This window comes from Littorina saxatilis, linkage group LG8, assembly GCF_037325665.1.
Source record: "Littorina saxatilis isolate snail1 linkage group LG8, US_GU_Lsax_2.0, whole genome shotgun sequence".
Classification (NCBI taxonomy): domain Eukaryota; kingdom Metazoa; phylum Mollusca; class Gastropoda; order Littorinimorpha; family Littorinidae; genus Littorina; species Littorina saxatilis.
The window spans coordinates 37,083,953-37,096,781 of record NC_090252.1 but is presented as its reverse complement, the minus strand read 5'-3'; the positions used below and the strand labels follow the sequence as shown (position 1 = coordinate 37,096,781).

General features: G+C 42.7%; 1 long non-coding RNA gene across 1 annotated transcript; it reads left to right on the top strand.

Annotated features, from left to right (window-relative positions):
• Nucleotides 1-2,889: 2,889 nt before the first annotated feature.
• On the top strand, nt 2,890-12,506 carry LOC138973434 (uncharacterized). The gene is made up of 3 exons (XR_011458021.1): nt 2,890-3,102; nt 8,875-10,014; nt 11,463-12,506. It is a non-coding gene; the product is annotated as an uncharacterized lncRNA (long non-coding RNA).
• Nucleotides 12,507-12,829: the final 323 nt, after the last annotated feature.

The window sequence follows — 12,829 nt, the reverse complement described above, 5'->3', positions numbered from 1 at the left end:
CCCCCCCCCCCCCCCCCCCCCATAAAATGAACTGATCCGCCCCTTGTGATGGTCGATTTTCGGCCGCTCTAGAGCCACTGAAGCCTAAAAGCACCTTTAGCCTCATTCATAGAAGAGTTTTTAAAGCTTTTTCGCAATTTTCTCACAAAGAATAAGATGTTGCACGTGTCAATTTTCCCTTTGCGGGTACCCCAAAAGCGATTCGCACTGCCGGTAATCAACACTATCTTTAATAACAACTAATTGACAAAATATACTTAGGCATTGAACAAGTGTGTGTGTGTGTGTGTGTGTGTGTGTGTGTGTGTGTGTGTGTGTGTGTGTGTGTGTGTGTGAGCCGCGGTGTGTGTGTGTTCAAGTTGTCACACTGAGTCACACGGTGTGTACTCATGATGTGTCAGTGTTTGTGTGTGTGCGGTGAGTGTGTGTGCAGTGTGTGTGTGTGTGTCTCTCTCTCTCTCTCTCTCTTCTCTCTCTCTCTCTCTCTCTCTCTCGCTCGCTCGCTCGCTCTCCGCTCTTCCTCTCCTTGTTCAATAAGGCATGTTAGAGTGAACCGGACGTATTTCAGTGCATCATTTCGATTTCAAGACTGAATGGTTTATCGCGCCTCAGCGTTCTTGTTTACAATTTACCAGCAAAGCGGTCCCAGTAACTTTGTTTTTATATGTGTTCTATATTGTTCCACTGCCACTCTTCTTCAGCCTATGATTGTTGATTTGTTTACATATCATACTCGGAGTCTCAGAAATGTCATCAGTATAGTGTTTTTGTGGTAAAGACTGATACCCCATTATGAAGTTTCAGTTGTTATCTTGGTAATTCAGTAGCACGTTAAAGGCACACTCACCTTCCCGTAAACCATCAGTTTCAGTTTCTGGTCACAGACACTGTATGTCAGACTTTTACACGCTGTACAAACACCCTTTCGTTTCAACACTCACCGCTTGACTCGTGAGAACAAGGCTAGGTGCCCTCCGTAAAGAGCGAGCATTTTTCAAAGAATTTATTTTTGCGTGGCCAGCCGGATTTACAATGAGACAAATCGGACAAAATCAGTTACTTTAATTACATTTGTAATCAAAATCAAAGTTTTGGCGCTAGACCTAACTTTTAAAATCTAAATAATAAATTGACAGCTTGTTACACAAGCGGCATTCTTAAATCATAAAAGAATTCTTTTTTCATCAAGACAAGATCAGTACAATTCGAAGTTTTGAAAGTCTGAAAAAAAGGGAGCCCGGAAGCAGGTGACGCAAGGTCGTGTTTCCCGTAGCAGACGAATTTTCTGCATAGCGCTTGCTTTTTTGAAGTCATTCGCCGCCGATAAGTTCGTGTGACTCGCAGCCGTTTGTTGCGTTTTAGATTCAGAGGTACACAATAACGTGCTATTACAGATACCAGCGAGTCGCATTGAAATCACTAACTGACGATTAAATTGTGAGAAAAAAGGAAAGTGGATCACACGGGTCCACGATGGCTCAGGGGTAACATAAACCACGAAAACTGGTGTGTGGTTTACGCCAGCTGAATAGACATTCAAACGAACTGTGTCATGTAATGCTATTGCAAGTGTGTACCATAAGGTTAGAACTGATTTTACATGAGAAGATTTAAATCGTTATGTAAACCATTTGAGGCAGACTGGGCCTTTAAAGCAATATTTAATTTGCGATTTCTGGCCTCAGCACTCTTTAAACCTTCGGAAAAGTTCACCTTAAAGGCCCACTCCGCCTCGTGAAAACAGTAAACCTCACTGTCTCAGATCTGGCCAGGCTCATCATTCACACTGATGGGATAAGGCCATCTCTCCACTTGGTCACCTACCAACAATCAACACAGTGACTGCGTGCTGTGGTGAGTTGGACTTTTTTGATGAATTAATTTCCGAAAATGACACCATGCAGTTCCTTTTACAACATTATTTCTTGAGAAAAAACACCCCAAAACACTGGTCACAGAGAGCACCCTGGCTGATCATGTTTGGTATATGACCAAGTGGACGGATGGTCTTATCTTATGCAAAAGGCTGACCAGATCTGAGACGATAAGGCAAACAGTTTTTTCGAGGCGGAGTAGGCCTTTAAAATTTTTTTCACTCATGCAAGAACTGCACTCCATATCCCTAAGATGCTGCTCCGTTCAAGGCACTGTTGAAGCAACGACCTGATCTTTTTGTCGCAGATAGGGAAATAAATAAACAGTCAAAACATTTACACAACTATGAACTATTTCACGGATGACTACCCATACCCGGCTTTAGTGTTGCCAGCCAAACACAATTGTATGCGGTTTGTCAGTTCGCATCTTCCGCCCCCAAAATGTAGTTAAGCCTAACACTGGTTTTTCTGTGATCACTTTCTGAGGCTAATTAATTAAGGCAGTGCGGCATGTCAAAATGCACCCACATAACATGTTTTAAGAAAGCCCTTGTGGCACCGTGCACCTTGAAGTGACAAGCACAGTAACTTTAATGAGATACATCGATTGAACAAACCATGACGTCTCTTGTTGACCCTCCCATCTAAAATGCGGAATGAAATTTCCTGCATCAAAATCGAAGTCAAGTCCAAGAGGACGTCATAAGTGAAGAAAAGAAAAATGGCGTCACGTAAATTTTCTGTCACTCATAATGAATGTATCCCGAGGAAATGACAAAGAATGTCGAGAATGAAGTCTGTCTCGGTGACTTAGTTATTTATCACCAGAGGAAAAATACTGGTGAAATCATCGTCAGGCTTAGCTATGCATGTATCGGTGTCGTATCTTATTAATTGTTTGTAAACATGCGCTAGCCGAGGCGAATATCGACGGCCACCATGCGCACAATTCCAAACCATGCAGAAAGTCGTGAATTGACGTCACAAGCGTCATTTTACATGTTACGTCAGCACTCCTTGACCACTGATACAGTGGAGGTATTTTCCATGCTACTGGGGAGACATGTTTAGAACTAAACATTTTGAAACTAGACAGACGCTCTTTTCGGTGGAGTCGTTTGTAAGGTTACTTTTGATTCTAAACGTGAGATCCGGAATAGCAAGAAAAGGTTCATGGCAGTCCCCGCCTTTCTCATTTTTCTAGTGATTGCGTTGTCAGGCTTGGGTAAGTTCAAGCATTTTAACCAAAGGCGTCATTTCAAAGCCATTATTACATGTTTTATTTCATTGTTTTTATCTTCAAAGGTATTAATACGTTCTGTCTCTGTCGCTGCGTGTCTGTCTGTATGTCTAACTCAGTCACTCTCTCTGTCTATATTACTGTCTCTCTTTCTCAGTAATTCTGTTTCTGTCTGTCTGCGTGTCTGTCTGTCTCTCGGTTATGTTATAATTATGAAGTCTTATATCGCGCGCGTATCTCCAGATTCGGACTCAAGGCGCAGGGATCTATTTATGCCGTGTGAGATGGAATTTTTTACACAATACATCACGCATTCACATCGACCAGCAGACTGTCTTTAAAGTTCTCACACACTTGCGCGTGAGATTTTTGAGAAAAAAAGGCCGAGTGTGTCTGTGTGTTTGTGTATTTGTTGATGAGTGTGTGCGCTTTGTGATTGTGCGTGCGTGCTTGTGCGTGTGTGCTTGTGCGTGTGTGCTTGTGTGTGTGTGTGTGCGTATGTGTGTGTGTGTGAATTAGTGTGTGTGTGTGTGTGCGTGTGAGTGTGTGTGTGTATGTGAGTGTGTGTGTGTGTGTGTGTGTGTGTGTGAGTGAGAGAGAGAGAATGTGTGTATGTGCGTTTGTGTGTGTGTGTGTGTGTGTGTGTGTGTGTGTGTTGTGTGTGTGTGTGTGTGTGTGTGTGTGTGTGTGTGTGTGTGTGTGTGTGTGTGTGTGAGAATGAGTATGTGCGCGTTTGTGTGTGCTGGATGTAAGTCGTGTGTGCGTGTCTGTCTGTCTGGTCGCCATGCCTCCAGGATGGCAAAGGGCAGGAACAAAATAGTGTCCATGCACACTGCCTAGGAGCCGCAGATGTGCACCTGGGTTTTAGTTTCTTGAGTCATTGTTTCCTTTCTCAGATTATCACGCCGTGGATCGTGTAACTCTGCATTTGCGCCACCGCAACTTTTTATCGCTTCACGCCGACGAAGAGGCAAGCTGCAAGGTAGGTCTCTCACAGAAAATGAAAATGTGTAGGACTTTCAGGCATCATCTAGATTCTTCATTAGTACATTTTAAAGAAGTATATACTCAAGGTCTAAGGTACGTGCTTTTTTAGTCGAAATGTCAGGTTTCGGCAGTTCAGAAGTCCGATTTCTGCTGGAATTGTAGCTGAAATTGCACGATTTGTCCCTTCCTTCGTAACTTCAACGAAACAGCACTAGTTGATGCTTTCCCGTGATGATATCCTGTGAGCTAAACATGTCCTTTAGTATTCTTGATGAATGCTGTTGCACAATTTTGTCTTTGGGTGACGCACGCGGCAAAAGAAAACACAAACAATTAGACTTCATGTTATACGCCACCGATGCTTGGTGTAATTCGCCACCGCAATTTCACGTCTTGGATGTTATTCGCCACCGCAACTGTCTAATGAATTGCATAATAATTATGTTGAAGAGTTCAGTGATTCTGTCACTTCCAATTGAAAATATTGATTTGGAGTTGTTCAGTTCAGTGTATAGTTCAGCTTTTGTAGAACACGTTTCTGAGACGCACCTGGCGGCGTTTCACTCCCACACTCTTCGTCATTCTTCTTTCCCGAAAAACGTCACGTCTGTCAGAGGCGTTCTTTTCTCTTCCAGCGTCAAACTGATGAGCTTTTGTGATGTCACTGGTAATAGGAATGACTGAATTTTAGAATTATTTCACACACATAAACACCAACGAAGCTTAAGAATTTTAGAGTTATGTGGTGTTTGGCTCCACAATGTTTGTAACAGGAGCGTTCCAGGCCCAGTTTCAGACTCAAGTGACCGCAAATCAAACAGGAAGAGGTAGGTTCCATATTGTCAAACTTAGTGATTTCAGCCACTGAGTGTTTATTGCTAGAATGGCAAGAATCGCTGCGCTCTTCAATCACATTTGCTTGTACAATAACTTTTCTGACGGGATACGGAATGCGGAACGTTTTTGTACATTCTTGTATGTGTAGTCAATCTTCCGAATGTAAATGAATGCATAAGAGAACATGAGGACAAACTTTTCATCAGCGTGCCTTCCTAGAAGTGAAATCTCATTGGTGAAAACGTTGGTCTTCATGTTCTGATGTGTCTTTATTTTGCTGCGTAATCTGTTCAGATCATCACTAGCAGTCATCGATGCATTTCCCACTTGTAAATATAGTATTTTTTCACTCTTACGGTAGGCACTGTTATATTTCCTATTGATGTCATCATACCCTAAACCTCTTGAATCTCATAGTCCCAGGGATTTTTTTTGGGGGGGGTCATATCTATACATATAAATAAAAGAGAGTGTCTGTCTGTCTGTGTGTGTGTGTGTGTGTGTGTGTGTGTGTGTGTGTGTGTCTGTCTGTCTGTGGTCGCCATACCTCAGAGATGGCAAAAGATAAGCACAAGATATTTTGCATGCACACTGCCCTGGACCCACAAATGTGCACCTGGGTTTTAGTTTCTCCAGACATTGTTTTCTTCCTCGGATAATTACCCTCCCCATCTATCAATACAGTCTATATAGTGCAAGGGAGGTAAGTCATGGTTTGTCACCCACGGAAGGGAGGTAACTCTCATCAAACCAGTATACCGTGTCATTCTGAAGGGTTACCCCCCGCCCGCTACTCATCCCGCCACCCCCCCCCCCCCACACACACACACACACACACACACACACTAACCCTGCCCCCTGCTCCCCCTCCCTGCCTTCCAGATCATCGCGAATAATGTTTACGAAACGATCGCCTCAGTGAAAGATCACGAGAATTTACAGATTTCTCTCCCCTGTTCAAAAAGGTATGACGCGCTCACTCATGAGGTATGCGTGCTTTTATCAGACGGTAACTACAGTGGGTGTGAGAAGGGGTAAACAAATCAGCCAAGTTCAGTTTTTACCAAATTCGCACATGTCGTGGAATCCCTCTCAGTTAAAATTCCTTGGACTTTGGTTCACCAGTGATTTACAGAAAATGGCAGAACTGAATCTAACTGATAAATTTAACGAAACAAAGAAATTGTTTAATACATGGATGAAACGCTCATGTACGCCTTTGGGCAGAGTTGCAGTACTAAAATCGCTCATTTTATCCAAACTTGTGTACTTGTGGATAATGCTTCCAAATCCACCTGACCAAATGGTTGAACAGCTTCAGAAAATGTGCTATCATTTTGTATGGGATGGGAAGAAAGATAAAGTAAAAAGAACAATAGCAATACATAGTATTCAAGAAGGAGGTATTTGTATTCCTCATATTGAAAGTTACGTAAAATCCTTAAAATTAACTTGATTTAAAAAGATGCAATCTTCTTGTTATGTACAAAAGTGGAAAAGAATTTTACAAGGTATTTGTCCTGAAGTTGATATGGTTAAGGACTATGGTCCTTTAGTCCTGAAAACAAGTAATCACAAAGTAAATAGATTTTGGAAGAATGTCTTTGATTCATATCGTTGTTTTTACGATAAAGTTGAAGTAAACACGGCTGAAGAATCTGTTAAAGGAAGATGGAATTTTTCTGAGTCTGGAGGAGTTTTGTGCAAAATATAACGTTGATGTTTCATTTTTAGATTTTTTTGGGTGTGTCAGCTCTGTAAAAAGTTGTATGTGTAAAAAAAGGTATTACATTTGAGAGCTTAGATCATCTCCCAGAGATAAAAGCGTATGGTTTGATTGTTAAAGCTCCCAAGGGTGCTAGAACTTTTTATGATATTTTTACGGGTACTGCTCCCGTACTGAAAGCATGCCAAAAGTGGGAGACGTTTTGGGAAACTGAAATTGAATGGAAAAGAGTGTTTGAGTTGACCAAAAAAATCAAAGAAATAAAATTACGATGGTTCCAAATGAAAATAAACTATCGGATTCTAGTCACCAATTCCACTTTAAAAAGCATGCGAGTATTGTCGAGTGACCTGTGTAATTTTTGTTTACAGCAAAGAGATACAATTTTTCATTATCTGTGGGACTGTGTTCACGCCCAAGCTTTTTGGAAATCTCTTGTACAACTTTTGAAAGATAAATGCACAAATTGCACAAGACTTTGTTTAAATTCTTCTCTTGTTTTATTTGGACATGACAACAAGACACATACGGACATAGGTTTTAATCATATTTTATTGTCTGCAAATTTTTTTATATACAGGAACAGAATATTGAAAACTAAACCAAAACTGCAACAATTTTTACAAGAACTGAAACATATTATTGACAATGACAAGTACATGTTTAGAAACGAGTTTGAGTATGATAAATACATAAAGAAATGGGCATCGTACACAATTTTGGTGGAATGATAATATGCTTATACTATGCACTGCCATATTTTCATACAACATTGTTTCTGTTACTATCAATGATTTTGACTGTTTTGTACTCCAATCTGTATTGTTTGTATAATTTGTCATGTATTGTCTGAATTAAATCGTCTGAAGAAAAAAGAACACGTTGAACCAAATAGAAACTTGCCTTGCCTATACATCCAAATGTATGAGCTCACACTGTCATTTTTCTTATCCACATTGGAATAAGATTCGAGAGGTTTCTGAGAGAGGGGAGAGCAGAAACACCCGGGCGAAGCCGGGCCTGACTTCTAGTATATATATATAATTATATATATAAGCACATTCCAGTACATGTGGGTTATACACTCAAGTACAGATAAGCATACTTTTCATACAGAAGAAGAAGAAGAAGAAGAAGAAGAAGAAGAAGAAGAAGAAGAAGAAGAAATACTACAGTTTGATTTGTCAACTCATGGTGCCTTTAAATCCTTTGCATAGGCAAGATCACGCCACGCCCCTGAGTTTAAAACTTGCAGCACTAAAGTTAAAATGCTCCTATCAATTCCTGTCAGTTTTGTGACAAAAATAAAGGTTTACATGCCTCCACGATGTTGATGCGTTTGGAAATTACAATTTGCGTAGTGCGGTGGCGAATAACAAAAAGTGCGGTGGCGAGTTACATCTAACATTGAATTGATGCGGTGGCGAATTACAGAGAGTTGTTGACACTTTTTTTTTTATCTGCTTCTTGCAAAGTATATATGGAACTATATACAGAGAAACTACACGTGGAGATTCATAAAACATTAAAGTTATCAGTGAACATGTCCATGAATAACCAGTAATCTCCGTTTTGTTGCATTTGACGCAGAAACTGAAAATATGCCCAAAACATGGGGAAACGAGAAGAAAAACAGATCGTCACGATCACCAGGGCCATCAAAGCATCAAAAATATATACAGAAATATAGCTAAGGATATAAGTATGTGAAATGCAACACTTGAGAACATGCTGAGTGCCTAGCATTCTAACAATTTAATTTATCATTCGAGAGACCTACCTCGCAGCTTGCCTCTTCGTCGGCGTGAAGCGATAAAAAGTTGCGGTGGCGCAAATGCAGAGTTACACGATCCACGGCGTGATTATGGACCTCCTCTTTATTGAATACAGCCTATATAATGCAAGGCCAGTTCAATGTCTGCCGTTCACATGTAGCAAGCACGCATAATGCCAGTGGTATTAGAGACTCTGTATGGCTCCTGTGAGGGGAAGAAATGTAGTTAAGAAAAACTAAATGGACAGTTCCGGAAATTTCTAGAAGCTAAGGGAGGTTTACTCTTACTTTGTGTTTGTATCCAAACAAGGGAGGTAACGCTGATAATAATTGGATAGCGAGCGTTTTAAAACGCGTTAGGGCTCCGCTTACACCCCCGGGCTTAACTGCTAGTATGAAAATAATTGTTCAACAAACGGCTGTGTCTTAACAGGAAGCGGAGACCTACCAGTCACGGAATTCGAAACCACAACGAAAACAGACCGCGGCGTCCACAAAAACTACAGGATCTTAGCAAGGGATGCAGGAACCCCAGAAGTAACACCAGTGACACCAGCACAACACGAAAACAACACCATAATAAAAAAACAGCGCAACCCCGACCGGAGAGCCACACCAGATGGGTTTGGTGTCGGTATCACTGTTGGTCTCATAGTTCTCACATTCATAGTTGGCTTCTTTCTGGAGTTCCGGAAGAAGAGAAGAGAGTCACAGGGCGTAACCGAAGACTCCCCCGTCCCTCCCTTTTCATCTCCTGCTAACTTTTCCTCTCCTGCTAACTGCTCTCCCATTCCACCTGAAGCCGCCTCTCCTGGTTCAGCTTCGCCTGCCCCCTCCCCCTCCCCTTCCGGTCCCGGTAACGCCCAGGAGAAAAGGGGTGACGAAACAGGTCTCGGCCAGCCTGGAGATTTGCCAGAAACCCAAGACGATCCCGAAGTGACCAACCTATTTTATTCAATATTCTAAAAACCCAAGCCTCTTTTGACTAAGTTCGCTCTTAGACTCATCACAAGAAATTCCTGTCAGAAATGTGTCGTTGTATTTATATAAAGCAGTTTATTTAAGAATGTCCATGTGTTTTGTCCACGTGTTTTTTGAATGGAAGTTCATTGTCCTGCAACAAACATTCACCTTGGGCCTGGTCATTATGCTGGGTCACGGGGGTCATGCAAAGTCGGGAATACAATCTCGCCAGGCTTAGCTATGCAAGTATCGGTGTCGTATCTTATTAATCGTTTGTAAACATGCGCTAGTCGAGACTAATAACGACGACCAGCATGCCACAATTCCAAACCATGCTGAAAGTCGTGAATTGACATCGCAAGCGTCATTTTACATGTTACGTCAGCACTCTTACTTCGACCACTGATACAGTCGAGGTATCCATGCTTTTGTGGAGACGTTACATGTTTAGAACTAAAACTTGTGTAATCCAACTCGACTGATGCTCTTCGCAGAGGGTTCGTTGGTGAGGCTACGTTTGATTCTAAACTTGAGATCCTGAATTGCAAGAAAAGGGTCATGGCAGTCCACGTCTTCCTCACTTTTCCAGTGATTGCGATTTCTGGCCTAGGTAAGTCCGAGCATTTCAACCAAAGGCGTCATTTCAAAGCCTTTTTTGAGTCACTTGAGAAAAAGTGACTCTATGTAATCGGTCAGTGTTAGTCTGTCCGGCCGGCCGGCCGGCCGTCCGTCCAGCCGGCCAGCCGGCCGTCCGTAGACACCACCTTAACGTTTGACTTTTCTCGGAAACTATCAAAGCGATCGGGCTCATATTTTGTTTAGTCGTGACCTCCAATGACCTCTACACTTTAACGATGGTTTCGTTGACCTTTGACCTTTTTCAAGGTCACAGGTCAGCGTCAAAGGAAAAATTAGACATTTTATATCTTTGACAAAGTTCATCGGATGTGATTGAAACTTTGTAGGATTATTCTTTACATCAAAGTATTTACATCTGTAGCCTTTTACGAACGTTATCAGAAAAACAAGGGAGATAACTAGCCTTTTCTGTTCGGCAACACACAACTTAACGTTGGGCTTTTCTCGGAAACTATAAAAGTGACCGGGCTCAAATTTTATGTGAACGTGACTCATTGTGTTGTGAATAGCAATTTCTTCCTGTCCATCTGATGCCTCATATAATATTCAGAACTGCGAAAGTGACTCGATCGAGCGTTTGCTCTTCTTGTTTAAAAATTTTTTTGTTCTCTTCAAAGGTATTGATACTATCTGTCTCTGTCGCTGCGTGTCTGTATGTCTGTCTATTTTAGTCACTCTCTCTGTCTATGTTTCTGTCTCTCTTTCTCAGTGTGTGTGTGTGTGTGAGAGAGAGAGAGAGAGAGAGACAGAGAGAGAGACAGAGACAGAGACAGAGACAGAGAGAGAGCACAGAGAGAGAGAGAGAGAGAGAGAGAGAGAGAGAGAGAGAGCACAGAGAGAGAGAGAGAGAGAGAGAGAGAGAGAGAGAGAACTCAGAACTCAGAGAATGTGAGAGAGAGATGATAAGTGTGCGCGGACCGGCACGGTTGGCCTAGTGGTAAGGCGTCCGCTCCGTGATCGGGAGGTCGTGGGTTCGAACCCCGGCCGGGTCATACCTAAGACTTTAAAATTGGCAATCTAGTGGCTGCTCCGCCTGGCGTCTGGCATTATGGGGTTCGTGCTAGGACTGGTTGGTCCGGTGTCAGAATAATGTGACTGGGTGAGACATGAAGGCTGTGCTGCGACTTCTGTCTTGTGTGTGGCGCACGTTATATATGTCAAAGCAGCACCGCCCTGATAAGGCCCTTCGTGGTCGGCTGGGCGTTAAGCAAACAAACAAACAAACAAAAAGTGTGCGCGCGTTTGTGTGTGTATGTGTGTGTGTGTGTGTGTGTGTGTGTGTGTGTGTGTGTGTGTAAAACTCTGAGTCACAAATTGATCACCTAAACTGAAAGTAATGGTTTAAACATCCAATAGAGTTGCCTGGCTGATTCTAATACAAAAAATAAAAGTCTCCAACAAACGATTGTGTCTTAACAGGAAGTGGAAACCTACCAGTCACGGAAACCACAGCGAAAACAGACCGCGGAGTCCACGAAAACTACAGGATCTTCGCAAGGAATGCAGGGACCCCAGAAGTAACACCAGTGACACCAGCACAACACAAAAACACCACCACAAAAAAACAGGGCAACCCAGACCAGAGAGCCACACTAGATGGGTTTGGTGTCGGTATCGGTATCACTGTTAGTCTTATAGTTATCACCGTCATAGTTGGTCTCGTTCTGGAGTTCAGGAAGAAGAAAACAGAATCAGACTCCCCCATACCTCCGCTTTCCTCTCCCGCTAACCCTCCCACTCTTCCTGAAACCTCCCCCTCTTCCTGAAACCTCCCCCTCTGCTCCCTCGCCTACCAGAGCCCCTGGAGCCTCCACCCCTTCTTCAGCTTCCCCTGCCCCCTCCCCCTCCCCCTCCCCTTCCGGTCCTGGTAACGCACAGGAGAAAAATGGTGACGAAACGGGTCTCGGCCAGCCTGGAGAATCGCCAGACTGCGTAGAATGAAGCGAAATCGAAGAGGAAGAATGCGTCTAACTATCCGAAGTATTGTCACATAAAGTTTGACGTTTGACTTTGAGGATAAGAAGTGTATTGTTCTGTCTCTTGTCTGCCTTCTCTGTGTCTGTCTTTTCTGTGTCTCTGTCTGTCTCAGTCTGTCTGCTGGTTCGTCCGACTACCCGTCTCGACCCTCACTGTCTCTATGTCTATGTCTGTTGATCTGTCTGTGTCCCCGCGTGTTTCAGACAAACCACCCAGACACGCATCTTTGTTTCCCCAACCGCGTTTATGTGCAAATGACTTATTGTACACATGACACTTGAAAGGTATGGTGCCCGCACTGTTGGTCTATCTGTCTGTCTGTCTGTCTGTCTGTCTGTTTCTCTCTCTGTGTCTACATCTATCTCTTTCTGTCTCTCCATTTGTCCGCTTGCCCCCATCCCCCTCCTCACTCTCTCTGTTTGTTGGTCTCTATAATTCTGCCTGTCCGTCTGTTTTGTCTATCCGTATGTGTACCTGGCAGTTAAACACCCCACCCCCCCTGTCTCTCTCTCTGGCACACACACACGAATACAATTTGATTAATGTGCGTTTTGTGTCCGTCTTGATAATTATGTCTTTCTACATTATTCAGACGTTCTGTGTTTATTGGCATAGATTTGACACTTTGTATGCAATGTTTTTATTGTTCCATTTTGTTTTGTTTTTGAAATTGCAAATGGCACTTTGCCTCACAGAATAAATAAAGAAAATGAGGTTCTGAAATCTGTTCTGTGATAATCAGAGAGAGAGAGAGAGAGAGAGAGAGAGAGAGAGAGAGAGAGAGAGAGAGAGAGAGAGAGAGAGAGAGA